The 15890-nt window shown below is 45.4% G+C and overlaps 1 protein-coding gene across 5 annotated transcripts in view; it reads left to right on the top strand.

The window, feature by feature from the left end:
* IRF2 (interferon regulatory factor 2) overlaps positions 1-15890 on the top strand; it is a 116219-nt gene that overhangs the window by 12181 nt on the left and 88148 nt on the right. For 2 of the 5 annotated variants that reach the window (XM_027776604.1, XM_006160434.3), the window contains exon 2: positions 2912-2978. The exons of the other annotated variants lie outside the window; for them this stretch is intronic. The gene's annotated coding sequence lies outside the window, so the exon portion shown is untranslated. The remainder of the gene's footprint in view (positions 1-2911; positions 2979-15890) is intronic. 5 annotated transcript variants of the gene reach the window in all.

The following is a 15890-nucleotide window of genomic DNA, read 5'->3' as shown; positions in this document are numbered from 1 at the left end:
CATATCCACCTTCTAAGTCCCCTAGTGGAAAATGACACCTACATATACACCTTCTAAGTCCCCTAATGGAAAATTACTCCTATATATCCACCTTCTAAGTCCCCTAGTGGAAAGTGACTTTGTATGACTTAGAGTGTAACCTCTGATTTTCTTTTACAACCGAGAAAGACTCCAAATCCCTAATTTTTATCTGAAAAAAAAAATTAGACCTGTTTCTCTCCCTTGATGAATATGGCGTCTTGTTTTTGTTGCTTCGAAACTAGGGTTGGGTATAACTGTTACAAGTCAGAAGCTCACTGTTCTACAAATATAGGGGCCACCTGTATGTTTTACATTTTCTAGTTATCACATTAAAAAAGTAAAAAAGGTGATATGATTTTTATTTTAGATATAACATGTTCTATCCAAAATATTGTCATTTCACTATTTTATTAATGTAAAGACACATATTTTATGTTCTTTTTTCATACGTCATTAACGTAAAAACACATATTTTATGTTCTTTTTTCATACAAAGTCTTCAAAATCCAGTGTGTGTTTTTTTTTAAATTATGTATTTAACTTTATTATTATTTAAAAAATATATACAAGGCATATATGCTCACCAGAAAGAGACAGAAAGAAAGAAGGAAAGTGACAAAGCAAACCACCAGGTCTGGGACTCAAACCTCAGTCAGCCTGGTGGGAGTCCAGTGCCTTGACCACCACAACATCTGCTGACCCCAATCCAATGTGTCTTTTACATCTACGAAAGGTCACCACCTTTGAAAGTGCTCATAGACACACGTGACCAGTGGCTACCCTATGGATGGCGCAAGATTAGGAGATAAATCAGAGGTGAAGGGAAATGGGAACGTTTTAACTCAGTGACTCAACCTAAAAGGAAGGAAAGCTGACTTACAGTGTCTGCTGCACGAATCGCCTGTGCCTCTCCCCGGGAAGCTTAGCTGCTCTGTCTGGCCTAAAACGGTGGAAGGTTCTGGGTTGCCGCAGGAGGAGCAGGCTGTGTGTGCCATTCCCATGGCGATTAGCCGTGTCCACCTGATGAATGTCCCTACCTCTTGAGCTGTTGTGAAAATCTTTGATTACTTGGGTTTTTCCATCTGCATCACCTATGTGGGGAGTCATTTGAGAGCTAGGCTCTTGTCATACTTCCCTGCCTTCTGCACAGCACTTGCTGTGCAGTAAGAACTGGGTAAATATTTGTTGATTTGATTTTCAACCGTAAAGCAAAGGTTAACTCGGAAGGCTGAATTCCAGCTCAGAACGCATAGTCCAGGTCTGCTTTGTGTGGGATCCCTCCTGCTCTGTGCGCTGAGCACATAACCACTGGAGTTTGTCAGTTTGCATTAGGGCTTTTGCATCCAGAAAGTGAAAATGGTCTGGCTTTTCTTCTTGTGCCTAGACCTTTACAAGAATCTTACCAGTCTATTCCTTTGATGTTTAAGTTGACATGTAAGTTCCCATGATGATACGTTTTGTAAATGTATCTAAGTTACATTTGGTGGTAAACTGGAGATACATGTTTGGGAGCTGTTATGGTCTCTCTGAGTTCCTTCTTAACAATAACTTTGTTATTAACCAACACATTGAGCCCACAGTATATATGCAGTGAAATTCTTTTTGAAATCAAGTACAGTATTTAACAGTTGCCTTCATTTGTTTTCTTTGACTGACCCTAATTGTTGGGTTGAAGCAACAGACCTACCCTAAGAGCCAAGGCAATTTATTTTTACTGAAGCCTACCTAAGAACTGCTTAGGTAGCTCTTCTCTGCAAGATTAAATGCGACCTTCACAGAATCACGTTAGCAGGCCCAGCAGCTAGAAAAATAAAGACTAAACCAAACCTGCGGCAACGAAATTCCCAGCTGTTCAGTGGGCCAGAGCTTTCCTGATTGCTTTCTTCCAATAAAAACCACTGTAGATTAGTTTTAAGTGAATTCTAGTAGGGTTGGGGATTTGCAACTGACAGAGGAACAGAGAAGTATAATCTCACTTTAAAATAATAATCCTGAAGGTAAATCTTTATTGACTCTTTCTTGGGACGTTGAGATTTGGTTCATATGGGAAAACTTAACTCATATTTGTGGTTAACTGACCTTTCCCGACAGGATAGGTGGGAAGAGCAGGGACAGGAAGCAAGGCATGAGGCTGTCGCCCCAGGAAGCTGCGCCTGGGGGAGTGGCTTGTTGCCTGGGGGAGTGGCAGGGTGCTAGACTCCCAGGGCCTGACGCTGGTGCCCCTGCCCCCCTTTCTTCTTTCCATTGTAGAATGAAGGTGGAAACCTGGGGAACCTGGGGGAGGTGCCTGTGCAATGCGATGAGTTGCTCTTTTCACCTAAAGGTGTGGTCGTACCAATAATTTGTGAATTTAAAATATTATAGGGGCTGAGACTGGCAGGTGGTGTGGTGGTTAAGGGCCCTGGCCTCCACATGGCCGACCACAGTTCGAGTCCCACACGGGACAGCTTGCTTTCTCACTTTCATTCTCTCTCTCGCTTTGTCCCTCTCTGGTCAAATTAAAAGAAGTAAATAAATAAATATAAAATAAAATAATTATTAAAAATATAAAATATTACAAGGGAGGGGCCAGCAGGTGGTGTGGTGGTTAGGGTGCTAGACTCCCACCTGGCTGACCATGGTTGGAGTCCTGGACCTGGTGCCTTGAAACTTAGGCACATGCAGGGGTACCCAAAATCCCAGGAAGAGAATGGAGAAGGGATTGCAGCATGGCCATTGCTCCTGTCATACTTCTCTGCCTTCTGCACAGCACTTGCTGTGTCACTGTCTCTGTCTCTCCAGCGAGTGCACATGTCCTATGGCAAAACCTTAAAAAATTATAGGGGAGGATGTGCTTTTCTTACAGGTATTTTTGATGCATAACAACTTTTTTTTTTTTCTTGAAAATCAGGTTCCAGTTTGGGAGATGAGGTAGAGAAAGATGCTCACCTGAAACAACTGAGCATTTGAATCATTCAGTAAGTCACTTATTTAATGGGCATTTATTCAGCACTAATGATATGTTGAGGGAGGTCTAAAACGGAAGAAAAGTTGTTAGCTTGGATTTGAATTAGCCAGGAAGGCAGATGACCTTCACCCCTAGAGTTACAAGCCTCATTTATCCAGATAGAGAAAGCAGAATTGAATCGTTAGGCAGCTATTTTTTTTTTTTTGGGGGGGGGAGAGGCTTTTGCTATAGGGGTCGTGCGCTTGCCAGACAGACAGAGAGACAGAAAGTGAGAAATCACCCCCCAGGGGGGATGGCCACGCCGCAATCCCTTCTCCTCTGTTCTCCTCTGGGGATCTTGGGCACGCACGCACATGCGCCCGGCGTGAATTTTAAGCCACTGGTTCCGGGACATGAACCGTGCTTGTGTAACTATATGGGAGTTCAGTGACATAGCTATAACACTAACTGCTGGTCCCAGGCAGCTAATGTTAGGTAGAGATTTTAGCTATTGGGTCGCCGGAAAAGTCATAATGCATGTTTGCATAGAAAAATACATCATGACTTTTCTGACCACCCAATATCTTTGAATCCCTTTTAGAGTTCTTCCACGGGCAGCGTGGGATTGTTTCAGATTGTCGGGGAGGCCACGATGCTAATGTGACTCAGTTTTGGCCAAGTGTATACCTTTTGTTAAAAAAGAACAATCGGATTCCTAATAGATTGTAAAACAGGCATAAAGCATCATATGGTTGTTTCACTGGTGTTTTTCCACAGTCGTCCCACATTTGGTTTGGTACGTAGAGCTGTCCACTGGCGTCTTCTGTCACTCAGGAACGCAGCTAGGACTAAATCCTGCTAGTTACCTCCACTCCTTCCCTTTTCCAGTGTCCAGGGTAGACACTGACTAGTGGTTAGTGTCTGCTTTATAGAGACTCCTGCCCTAAATCCCTCCTGGGAGACTTGTGCTGAGAAGACCCCGGCCCTAGTATGATGGGAGGCTTTCTTCTCACAGCTCGAGAGGACGCCAGGTGAGGGGGAAGTTGGCCCTTACTTGATGTTGAATGTTTGAGCATGTGCACATGCATGTGGGTGTGTCTGGTGGGAGTCAATAGATCAAGTTGTCTGCAATGAATGAATAATGGTTACCCCTCAAAGGACTGAAGGAAACAGTGGCAGTAAGTAGTGAATTCATAATGTGTATCCGGTCATTCTTTTTTCTTTTTTTATTGTGGCAAAATGTACATCACATAAAATTTACCATTATTCAGTGTACAACTCAGGAGCCATAATTACACCCACAGGTTGCCACCATCCATTTCCAGAGCGTTTTCATTTCTCACACAGAAACTCTACACCCAATAAACAGGAACTCTGCTTCCTCCAGCCCCGGCAGCCATCATTCTCCACTCTTTTTTTTTCTTTTTTTTAAATGAATTTGATCACTCAAGTTACCTCATGTAAGTGGAATCATACCGTATTTCTATCTTTTTTATGTCTGGTTTATTTCTTTTAGCAGGATGTTTTCCAGGTTCGTCCGTATTGTAGCATGTATCAGGGCATCCTGTTTATTTTTGAAGACAGAATACTATTCTCACGTTTTGTTTATCCATTCATCTCTTGGTGGACACTGGCATGGATTTTACCAAAAATAAAGGCTGTCGTGGGTCACGCTGCTGTGAATATTGGTATAAGTATCTGTCTGAGTCCTGCTTTCAGTTCTTATAATCCAGTGGAATTGCTGGGTTTATGGTAGTTCTGTGTTTAACATTTTGAAGAAGCACCAAACTGGATTTCCACGGTGGCTGTACTATATTTCCTAAATTCCCACCCGCAATGCGGGTTTCTCCACATTCTTACCAATATTGGCTATTTTCTGTGTGTTTTTTTTTTTTTTGTAAGAACCATCCCAGTGAGCGTGAAGTGATACCTCATTCTGTCTTATTTGCATTTCCCTTATAACTAACGGTGTTGACCATCTCCCCTGTGCTTCTTAGCTGTTTGTGTGTCTTCGTAGGATAAGTGTCCATCCAAGGCCTTGGCCCGTTTTGAATTGTTTGTTGTTGAGCTACAGGACTGAATCGTTCATTTTGTAGTTTCCAAAATGACATACTCGATTGGTCTGAAAAACGAACAAGATTCTTCATTAGCGTATGTATAGCATGTGGCACAAAAACCATTGGCAAGTTCTGGAGATGATGTGACCCCGATAAAGCACATACTGGGGAGTCAGGTTACACTGGAATGAAATAAATCACAGAGGACTGGTAAATGGGAGACCACACAGAAGTACCTAACCTTCTCCTGGTTGCTAGAATTGAGTTTCCTTAGTAATTCTAATTGGCCCCTTTTTCAGCTGGAAAAATCAAGTAACCTATCCAGATGAAATCCTTAGTCTGTTTTGTTCAACTGTGTAGCACATAATTTTTATTCTCTGTTTTACGTATCGGTCCGGTGATTTAGTCCACCAGGTACTCACACAGCCATTCTGTTTTCATGTTATAGTTTAGTATTCAGCAAGCTACATGAGATTTTCAACACTTTTGTTTTAGATGACTTTGCCCAACTGTGGGCTAATGTAAGTGTTCTGAGTATGCTTAAGGTAGGCTAGGCCAAGCTGTGATGTTTGATAGAGTAAGTGTATCAGATATGTGTGTGTGTGTGTGTGTGTGTACTTACAGAGAGAGAGAGAGAGAGAGAAAGAGAGAGAGAGAGAGAAAGTACCCCCTAAAGAGATACAGTCATGCCACCATCTCTTTCTTTTCCTTATCCTGTTGAGAGTTTGGGTACATATCACACATGCCTGGCATGTCTTCCAAATGCTGGTGCCAGGATTTGAACTGCTGTTGGCCCTGTGGGATTTGGCTACGTTAACTACTAGGCCACAGCTTATCAGGGTGTGACCCCATTGTAAATGAAGGAACATTTGGGATTTTGACTCCGAAAGTTTCTGGTGGGAAGAAAAGCAGCAGTGCATGCGTAGGGTAGTGAATTAATTATAGCTGCTGCTTATATGGTAACCTCTTTAATTGGGACTCATGAAAAATGCCTGGAGCCAGCAGGTGGCATAGTGGTTAAGGTGCTGAACTCTCACATAGCCGACCACGGTTTGAGTCCCACACCCAGCGGCTTAGAACTCAAGCTGGGTGAGTGTGTGTGCCCAAAATACCAAGAAGAGAATGGAGGAGAAGGGATAGTGGCATGACCATCCCCCTGGGGTGTGATTTCTTGCTTTCCGTTTGTCTCTTTGGAGAGCACATGTGCCCTATGGCAAAAATCTCTCTTAAAAAAAAGAAACAAAACCCTAGTATTCACTACTGTGGTATTTCAGGGTAAAGGCAAATAAAAGAAGCCTTGAAATAACATTTGGTGTCTTAAGAATTTAATTCATTAATTTATTTATTATTTTAAAAATAATTATTTTATTTTATTTGTTATTATTATTATTATCTTTAATTTGACCAGAGAGAGACAGAGAGAGAAAGGGAAAGTGAGAAAGCAAGCCGCCAGGTCCTGGACTTGAACCATGGTCGGCTATGAGGGAGTCCAGCACCTTAACCAATGCGACACCTGCCGGCCCTTCTAATCCATTTATTTATGGTTCAATAGTACTACTTAAATGGATGAAAAAATACTGTTGGAATAACATTAAAATAGCAATTTTTGGTGGAATAACACCAGAATAGTATTTTGGGTGGCATTTAGACCACCAAGAACAAAAGCGTGAAAAGTTGCAAGTTCCTTTCCTTCCTGGTGCATGGAAAACATTCTGGTGTGGCTGGAGTAGATGGGTCAAGGCAGGAGTGTCAGGGCCAGGTCCTGGTGGCCACGTCTGCCTCACTCAGGGCATGTATGTATTCCTGTGTTTCCCAGTAAGGAAAGGTGTTTTGTTCTGATAGAGCAAGTTACTTCACTTTTATTTTTTGAAGGTTATTGTGACTTCGGAACACCTTCCCTCTTCGCATTTCAGAAATGATAGATAGTGGCCGTTGGCAGCCGGGTGTGCCACAGCTGTGCACCCGCAGTGTATAAGGAGAGATACCAGGAAGTGGGTCTTTCTAGCCCATAGCGACAATGAAACTGCAGAAAGGAGGGAATTGTGCATTTGATAAGAGCCAGGTCTCTGAGGTGCTTTTATACTAATGTGCCTAAGAGGAAGGGATGCAGTTACAAAAATATTTTTTGTACTTTCTTTTGTTTGTTTAGATCTAGCTTATGAAGGGAGTGCAGTGAGGGTGACTAGATTTATAATACTCCAGTGGGAAGGAGCTAGAGACCGCTGTCTCTCTTTTGGATAAGAAACCCAATGGCAAGGCACCCTGCCATGACTCGTTAGCAGGGCAGCAGCCTTTAGGAGAAGGTTTCCCACGGACGCAGGGGGATTCTTTGCGTCATCGCTCAGGAGAACGTGCTGTTCCTGAGGTTCTGAGTGGCGCCCATGGGAGGCCATTGAAGGGCTGGGTGAACACCTCAGGGTCAAGCCCACACCCAAGGGGTCATGAAGATGGCCGCTCATGGGCTGGGTGGCACATGATGAGGCTGCTTCCCATCTGCTTCCCCGCAGTGCGACTGGGGAAACTGGTGCCTCCATCGGGTGTGAAGCCATCACAGCTGGGCTGACTGGCTGCAGTGACGACCTTTAATGGGGGTTCGCTGGACTTTGCATTTCCCTGTAGAGATAAGGCTCACAGAGCTTACTCAAAGGCCCTGGATACATCTGTTTTTATTTCAGTGTATCACAGTCTACACTTACTGTTAATAACTGCCTCTTGGAGCTGATTTTATATTTTAGGGTGCACCGTTTCTCACAGGGATCAGCCACATGACTTGTGAATACTCGACTTGGTAAATGTTGGTTATGTCTATTCTAATGATTGACGTAGTTGTCCACTTTTCTTCCTGTCCAGACACAGACCCCTCTGTAGTACATTAGCCTAATAGGGCTCTTGTGCTGTGTTTCCTTAAGGAAGGGGACAGCCCCGAGGTGGGAAGCACATTAGTCATGTTTGGGTGTGCTCCGGGAGGTACTGGGGCGTTTCTCCTTATCACTCGATGGGGACTCTTGTTCTCTTTTTCGGGTGCAAGGACAAGTTGGGGGAGAAGTTTTGCTATAGGGCATGTGCGCTCACCAGAAAGACAGAGAGAGACAGAGATAGAAAGTGAGAAATCACCCCCAGTGGGGATGGCCACGCCACAATCCCTTTTCCTCCATTCTCTCGAGATCTTGGGCACGCAAGCACACGTGCCTGGTCTGAGTTTAAGCAACCCGTTCTGGGACTCGAACCGTGGTCAACTACATAGGAGTTCAGCGACATAGTCATTACGCCAACTGCTGGTCCCACAAGTGGTGTTTCTTAACCAGCGGACCTGAGTGAAACCTTCTAGTTGTTTCTCCACCCCTCCCCCATTTTCCCTGTTGCATGGCTTCTCTGTGTTAGGGGCAGTTCAGACAGGCTATTACACTTCTTTCCTCTTGCTTTTATTGTTCTTTTTTTTTTCGTCTGGAATGTTTTTTCCTTCCTTCCCACCTGAGAATCCCTTACTTTGCCGGGCTAATATAGATGTGTCCTCTTCTTTGAAGTGTTCCAAAGTCCTCTCTCTCTTCTGGACTTTTATATAATACAGTTAAACTCATCTAATATGCCTTTCAAAAAATTTGTCTGTATCACATGCAGGGTTCCGTGATTGTGAGGTGAAGAGATGATGGGGTTAAGGCTGATGGAGAGGCTGAACTGAGCCCCGCTGTGCTAAATGCCCGCATTTGGTTGTCATGGGATGTGGTCTCTTAGGAGATGCATCAGCACAAGCTTGCTTGTCCCGTTTGCTCTTCTGGAACCACCCACCCCTCCCCCATTGTCCCTGTTGCATGGCTTCTCTGTGTTAGGGGCAGTTCAGACAGGCTATTACACTTCTTTCCTCTTGCTTTTATTGTTCTTTTTTTTTCGTCTGGAATGTTTTTTCCTTCCTTCCCACCTGAGAATCCCTTACTTTGCCGGGCTAGTATAGATGTGTCCTCTTCTTTGAAGTGTTCCAAAGTCCTCTCTCTCTTCTGGACTTTTATATAATACAGTTTAACTCATCTAATATGCCTTTCAAAAAATTTGTCTATATCACATGCAGGGTTCCGTGATTGTGAGGTGAAGAGATGATGGGGTTAAGGCTGATGGAGAGGCTGAACTGAGCCCCGCTGTGCTAAATGCCCGCATTTGGTTGTCATGGGATGTGGTCTCTTAGGAGATGCATCAGCACAAGCTTGCTTGTCCCGTTTGCTCTTCTGGAACCACCCTCAGTGCCCGGTGGGGTGGCTGTGCCTGCATCCGTCTGTGCCGTGTAAGCTCTTTGAGGACTTCATCACCTTCGGGTCCTCCACAGAGCTTTTCCTAGTGCTTGGCACATGGGGCTTTGCACAGTGCTTGCTTCAGAAAGGTGCTTTTGAATGAAAGGTCAATACACCCCACCGCCCACCCCCTATGCCCAGTGGGTTCTCCAAGAGGGATTCATCCACTATTTTTTCTTTATTTATTTCTTCTGTGAGCAAGAGAGACAAAGAAGAGTGAGAGACAGATAGACACTTCCAACTCCAGCTTGCCCCAGATGACAGGGGAAAAGCATGTGTGCCTGGCATCAAGGAGGTCCCCTGTGCAAACCTGGAACCTTCCCCTGTGGGTCATCACTGGCCAGCTCCAGGTATTCATCCACTGTTTGTTTGTTTTTAGTTTGCTGTAGGGTGTGTGCACTTACTAGAGAGAGATAGTGATAGAGAGAAAGGGAAAGTGAGAAAGCCCCCTCCCCCACACACACACCTCCCCGTGAGGGATGGCCATGTTGTAATCCCTTCTCCTCCATTCTTCTTTTGGAATTTTGGGCATGCATGCAGATGCGCTCAGCATATTTTTCAAGTCATTGGGTCCAGGGCTCAAACTGCATGGTTGGCCTTGTGGGATCCAGTGCCTTAATCTTCATACCACCTGCTAACCCTCATCAACTTTCTCATCAACTTTCTCATCAACAAGTAATTCCTCTATGTCCTTTGCAAGGTACTGTGCGTGGTATTGTGAGGTTCACAGTTGGGTAGAATGGAACTCTTGCTCACGAGGATGGTGTACAGAGATGATCCTGCGTTCAGGTACACGAATCTGGAGCTTCGGTTGCCGTAGAAGGTGGGAGGAGTCCATGGGAGAAGATTGAAAGGTGTGAAGGGGTGAATTAAGGTGGCCAGGAGTCCAGATTGATCAGTTTGTGTATGGATGTATGTATGTTTGCTGTGAGGGCTTTCTAGAGAGGGACAGTGAGCAATCACCCCCAGAGAGGATGGCCAGGTCCTGGCTACTTCTCTTCCATTCTCTTCTTGAGATATTGGGCATGCACGCATGCGTGCCGGTTGTGTTTCTTAAGCTGCCAGGTCTGGGACTTGAACCTCTTAGTTGACCATGTGGACTATAGCCACTTTAACCACTATGAAACTGACTGGGCCCAGATTTTATTCAATGGGCAATGTGAAACCAGTGAAGGATTTTGAGTGACAGGATGTTGGGCAGGTAGAGGATATTCCAGAAGACCTGTATTCCAGAAGACAAACCCTAGATTCTCTTTTGCTCCATGCAGAATAATCTGGCTTTGTCTACTCTGTCATTAGGTGGAGCAGTATCTGAAATTTCTTTGGGGAAATCTTAGGGGAGACCAAAGCCATCTCATCCCGTAGTTTTCCTGTTAACATAAACTACCCTTTAACTATTGGGTCATCGGAAAAGTCATGATGCATTTTTGCATAGAAAAACATAGAAAAATATGTCATGATTTTCCCGATGACCTGGTATTTCTTCTCACAGTAACTGCCAATTTGCTATTAAGATCTTTGTTTATAGTCGAGGAGACAATGGTTTGGAGAGGTTACAGCTTGTGGGTGTGAGGTTTGGATGCGTGCAGGTTTGATGCCAAACTTGGATGCTCTCTCCACCATGTTATGCTTTCACAAGGAAAGGGAGGGAAACCACTGTGTCCTGAGTGGTGTTGGCGGAGGCGGACATGGTGCCAGTATAGCGCATGCCAAATCTGACTTTCTGCTACCAACTGGAAAGTGTTGAGAGGCAGTATCTTCTAAAAATATTCGAAGACAGGTCTGTAGCTTGCAGGGGAGAGATGTGTTCCTGCTTCAGAGGTATTCTCGTACTTGGAGTGGGTAGCAATTTTGGCTCTCTCTTCCAGTTGGAAGTCATCGGTAATCAGGATGGTTTATCCCAGGAATAGAATTGAACTGGTGAAAACTGTAGTGCATACATTTAGAGTTTGAACATCAAGAGTTGAATTGGATGGAGAGGAGAAGAGGAGAAGGGATTGCGCCATGGCTATCCCCCCGAGGGGAGATTTCTCACTTTCTGTCTCCCTGTCTCTCTCTGGCAAGTCCACACACCCTATAGCAAACATCTCTCTTTCTTAAAAAGAAAAAAAAAAAAAAGAGTTGAACTAGATGGCTCAAGAAGAATAATAGGTAAGCTTTATTGAGAGTTTAAGGCAGAGGACAGGAAATCTTCAAAGGAGAAGTGGCAGCAAGAAAGCACTGAGGTGGTCAGGGAAAGGCGGGTTGTAATGTGGGATGAGGGAGGGAATCGTTTATAGTTAGCCCTTGGTATCTGGGGAAAGGCAGCTTGTAATGTGGGGTGAGGGGGGGAATCGTTTATAGTTAGCCCTTGGTATCTGGGGGTTCAATCAACCGCGGATTAAAAATATCTGGGAAAAAACAATGGTTCATTCTGTACTGAACTTGAACAGACAGACCTTTTCCCTGTCATTTCCCTCTGAACGATACCCTAGGACAACAATTTATATCACATTTACATTGCGCAGCTTGTAATGTGGGGTGAGGGGGGGAATCGTTTATAGTTAGCCCTTGGTATCTGGGGGTTCAATCAACCGCGGATTAAAAATATCTGGGAAAAAACAATGGTTCATTCTGTACTGAACTTGAACAGACAGACCTTTTCCCTGTCATTTCCCTCTGAACGATACCCTAGGACAACAATTTATATCACATTTACATTGCGCTAGGTATTGTAAGTAACCTAAAGATTGTTCAAAGTCCAGTATTCTTGGGGCCAGCAGATGGCATTGTGGTTACATTGCTGGATTCCCACACGGCTGACCACAGTTCAAATCCTGGACCCAGTGGCTTGAAAATCAACACGTGTATGTGTGTGTCCAAGATCCCAGGAAGAAAAATGGAGAAGGGATTGTGGCCATCTCCCCTGGGGAGTGATTTCTCACCTTCCCTCCCACTGTCTCTCTCCCTCTCTCCCCCTCGTGAGCATACATATCCTAAAAAGAAATCCTCTAAAAAAACCCCAACAAACAAAAACCACAGTATTCTCAGCCCTAGGAAGAACCCCTTGAAGTCAACCTTTCTCGGAGCAAATTATTGGCAGACAGCTGAAGATACGGGTTTCCAAGTTTGTCTGCAAGTGATAGAGTTGAAATCAGAGGGCAGCCAACACTCTGTCACATGCAGGTAGCTGTTCTTAGGTTCAAGTGTGCGGGCCCGTAGGTACTGAGTGTCTCCTCTCTCCTCTTTCCCCAGACCCCCTCGTCTTTTCTGTGTTCCCAGTGGGTTAAATCCAGCTTCCGTAGATCTGTGGGGTGTTTAAAGGAAGTGGGAGGTGAATGGGGACTGTACACAACCCGGATCATTCAGGTCTCCCCGCTTCTGGCCAGGCTGTCCTGAAGCCAGTGAGTGTGCGTCTGTTACCCACGTTGGCATCCGCTCCTTCCCCTCTGTGGCACCATCTTACTTCCCTGGCATCTTCCCACGGTACAGGAGGGCACGAGTCTTTTTTCAGCTCATTACCTCCGACTTAGATGGCTCCATTCCAGGGACACCAACCTTTTGCATGGAAAGAGGGCCAATCCTTTTTTCTTTCTTTAAGTTGCCAGAGGGCATGTGTGCTCACCAGAGAGAGAGACAGAGACAGTTCCCCCAAAGAAATTTCAGCTACTGCTCCGCCTAAGAGGGAAAATGAGAAATTACCCTTCATGGGGGATAGCCCATGCCACAGTCCCTTCTCCATCTCTTTCCTTAGGGATTTTGGGCACATGCACCTGGTGTGTATTTTAGGCTGCTGGTCTGGGACGCAAACCATGCTGTTGGCTATGTAGGAGCAAGCCACCGTAATCGTCACGCCATGGGCCAGCTCAAGAGAGCCAGTATTAAGTGGGAGTCCTGTTAGCTCTCAGAAGAAGCTGTGCCCTTTCGGAGGTCGGTCGCATCCCTTCTGTTCTGTGAAGGCAGTGCTTAGACGCCATGCTGGTTCAGGGAAAATAGGGTTGCTCCTTTTCCCGTTTTCGTATGGAAAGAAGATTAGCAAATGAAGTCTTAGCTGAAGCCTGTAGGCTTTGAAATCTGCCTGTGCTTCTTGCTTTGCTAAACTGCAGAAGCTCATGCCATCTAGATTGCTGGGGTATACGTGGTTCAATTACTAGGGCAACATCCACTGGCCCCAATATGATTTCAAATTCCTAAAATATTTTGAGAAGTCGGTCTAGTCTTTTAGGTCCTAATTGGTTCACATGAATTCTTCTAGAAAATACTTCTTAAAAGGCGATAGGTTAAAAAATAAACTTAGGGAACCAGCAGTTAGCATAATGGCTATGTCGCTGGACTCCCACATAGTCGACTGTGGTTCGCATCCCGGACCCAGTGGCTTAGAACTCACGCCGGGCGCGTGTGCGTGCGTGCCCAAGATCCTGAGAGGAGAATGGAGGAGAAGGGATTGCGGCGTGGCCATCTCCCCTGAGCGTGATTTCTCGCTTTCTGTCTCTCTGTCTCTTTCTGTCTGTCTGGTGAGAGCACTTGCCCCATAGCAAAAACCTCTTAAAAATTTAAAAAATAAACTTAGATTTTTTTAGGCCCAGTCTGGTGGCGCAGTCGTGGCAAACTGACCTTGGGTGCCAGAAGCCACGTGATGTGGCCGAGGAGTTTAGATCCTCATTGGCTTGAAAATAGCTGAAATAGCTGGGCGTAAGCACATGTGCTCACCCAGGACCCTGGTGAGCTGGGGAAGGGGTCACAGCTTGATGAGACTCTGTTGGGGGTTGGGAGCGCTCCTCTCTCTGCAGGCACTCATGCTCGCTCTGTCATGAATAAACACGCTTATACAAAACAACCTTAGATTTTTGTAATTTCCATGTATCTGGAAAGTGATTTATCTGTGCAGCTTCACACTAATTTCTCATTTATTTTTTACAAAAGCAATTCTACACTTGCATCTGCAACAGATTGATCATCATCATTTTTATTTATGTATTTTTAGAAAGCTTGTTTTGTACCTGATTCAATTACTAGAGAAACACTCTTAGAAGTGACTTGGCTGGGTTCAAGTCATTAAAGTTTTTGGTCTGTAAGGCCCCTGTCTGGAAATACCTGTTTGTATCCTAACCTACAGTGGAGGTCAGATGTCAAGCCCTATTCTGGAGGTCTTATGTTTCCTCATTTAGTCCTCACAAAGCCTGATGAGCACAGAGAGGATAAGTAACCTGCCTAAGGTCACACAGCTGATAAGTGATAGAGCTGGGATTTGAAACCAGGCAGCTCAGCCAGAGCCCACAGGTCATGCCGTTGTGCCTTCTGCCTTGTCACAGCCGTGACAGCTGCCATGAGAAGATTAGCAGGGACATCTGTGGTGAGACTCTCTCAGTGAGCCCCTATCTGTGGACATGACTCTCTCTCTTTCTCTTTTATTTTTATTGCCAGAGGACAAGTTTGCTCTGAGAGAGAGAGAGAGAGAGAGAGAGAGAGAGAGCGAGCGAGCACGCACCCTGGGGTGTGCTACAGTCCCTTCACCTCCCCATCCTTTTGGGATTTGGGACATGCATGAACACACGCTTGGCATGTTTTCAGGCCACTTAGGGCAGGAATTCAAACTGTGGTCAGCCGTGAGGAATCCAGCTCCCTTAACACTCGCCTATGGAGCCAGCCCACTCTCATTTCTTAAAAAAATTACTTTTCCTTATTTGTGATAGAGTGACAGTGTGTGTGTGTGTGTGTGTGTGTGTGTGAGAGAGAGAGAGAGAGAGAGAGAGAGAGAGAGAAAGAGAGAAGGAAGCACCGTCGACGGAGTCCTCCCCTTCCAGTTCTCCAGCTCGTTGGGTCTTCTCTACGTGTCTGACATATTTTACCATCTGAGGATCAGAACCAGGGTCACCGTACTGGATCCAGCCTCACTTGAGCAGCGCATGACTGCTGCACCACGGAGCCAGCCCGAACTGTCATTCAGCAGGGTAGATATGTTGGTTTTCCTGAGCCAGAACCTTTGGACTTTCTCTTCTTCTTCTTTGTTATTTATTTATTTATTTTCTAAGGTTTTTGCCATAGGGCATGTGTGCTCACCAGAGAGAGGCAGTGAGAGGGAAAGTGAGAAATCATCCCCACCCACACGGGGGATGGCCACACTGCAATCCCTTCTCGTCCATTCTCCTCCTGGGATTTTGGGCACGCACGCATATGTGTCCTGCGTGATTTTCAAGTTGCCAGATCCAGGACTTTAACCGCAGTCGGCCATGTGGGAGTCCAGCGCCTTAACCACAGTACCACCCGCTGCCCCCTATCTTTACGAAACCGCATCATTTGGAAAGAGAGATTTTAGAAAGCAGCAGTCGTCACTTTGGAGAGCCTTTCCTCAGTTGCCCCTTGAGCCTAGTCTCCAGGCTGCCAGGCTAAGAAAGGCAGGAGACAGTCTGAGTCTCACCCTCACAGCCCTCTTCCCACCTCATCCTCCCTCACGGACGTGTTGCTGGGCCTCACCTGCTGGTGAAGGGTGCACGTTGGTTCCCTGTATCACCTGGGGAGGGGTGCCAACCAGAGGAGCGAGGGTTTTGCGGTGTTTGTTTGGGATTCTAGGTTTTAAACCCATGCTTTTATTGCAGCTGGACTTGTTTAATGGATTGGGGAAAAAAA

Source organism: Tupaia chinensis, unplaced genomic scaffold (assembly GCF_000334495.1).
Source record: "Tupaia chinensis unplaced genomic scaffold, TupChi_1.0 Scaffold000685_1, whole genome shotgun sequence".
NCBI lineage: Eukaryota > Metazoa > Chordata > Mammalia > Scandentia > Tupaiidae > Tupaia > Tupaia belangeri.
Note: the sequence above shows the minus strand (reverse complement) of the source record. Positions and strands in the feature narration are given on the sequence as shown.